This window comes from Propithecus coquereli, unplaced genomic scaffold (assembly GCF_000956105.1).
Source record: "Propithecus coquereli isolate 6110/MARCELLA unplaced genomic scaffold, Pcoq_1.0 Scaffold15, whole genome shotgun sequence".
In the NCBI taxonomy this organism is placed as follows: domain Eukaryota; kingdom Metazoa; phylum Chordata; class Mammalia; order Primates; family Indriidae; genus Propithecus; species Propithecus coquereli.
In genome coordinates this window covers 920,595-921,870 of record NW_012139413.1, presented here as the reverse complement: position 1 = coordinate 921,870, position 1,276 = coordinate 920,595, and positions in this window count along the sequence as shown.

Genomic DNA, 1,276 nt, shown 5'->3' with positions numbered 1-1,276 from the left:
GGTGTTGGCAACACAAGCTTCAGGAACCAGTGCCAGTTCTTCTTGTTTATTCCTCGGTGTAGTGTGTGCTTGTTTGCAGTAAATGTGTGAATGACACAGAAAAGAATTGAGGAGTACAGCAATACATTCATTCAGGTCGCCCACCTCATTTGTGAGGACCCTGCAGTAAACACTGCTGGATAAATAAGGCCAACTGTGGGTGTCATATTGGTCTATTTTAGGAATAGTGAATGGGTGCCTGTCTCAAACTATCTTCTCTGTAGTTTTTTGAAGACTCTTAGTACAATTCCAACTGTTCCTTTAGCTCTGCTTACTTTCTATATGCTGATGATAGCCCAATATATATGGCCAGCTCCTATTATTTCCCAAATAACGACCGCTATCACAAAAGTAAAAACTTCAAAACTGAACTTATTTCTACCCTGCCTCTTTGAATCCATTCCCTGTGAACTTGTTTTGCTTTTGTTTTTGTTTTTGTAGAAACAGGGAGTGCCCAGGCCAAAGTGCAGTGGTGCAATCATAGCTGACTGAAGCCTTGAATTCTTGGGCTCAAGCGGTCCTCCTGCCTCGGTCTCCAGAATCACTAGGATTACAGGCATGAGCCACACACCCAGCTGGTGTGATCTTGTTATTCTCCTGCTGTCCTTGGGTTGGTTATCAGTACATCTACTCAGTTAACTAAGCTATCGACTCTAGAGATTAGCAGTTCTGCTCCTTGTTCCTGGCCAACCACATTTCTTTGGGAGAAAGAAATTCCTGTCAGGAATTTACAAAATCTTTTGAATCTATTTCACTTAGTCCTATGCTCTCTGCATTGATTTATTTCAGACTTATCATTTCTATCTTGGACTAATATAGTCATTTTAAACCTGTCTCTTTGTCTCCATCTACTCCTTTTGCTACATCTCTACATTGTCAGCAGAATTACCTTTGAAAGATGCTGCTATAAGCTTAAAAATCTGCTTTAAAAATTATTTGGGAGTTTCCATTATGAATAGGGTAATATCCAAAGTGCTTTATAATGTGATCCCTACACAGCTTTTTATCCTTATCTCTTTTCCACATACAATATGTTTCAACCACCCAGAAATTCTGGCCATGCCACAAACACGTAATGGAATGTTCCAATTCTTTTTGAACATAGTAGTTAATGCATTCATTGGGTGTCAGGCAGATGGGAGGGGGGAGGAAGGGATGGGATATACACACCTAATGGGTGCGGTGCCTGCCTTCTGGGGGTGGACACGCTTGAAGCTCTGACTCAGGTGGGGCAAAG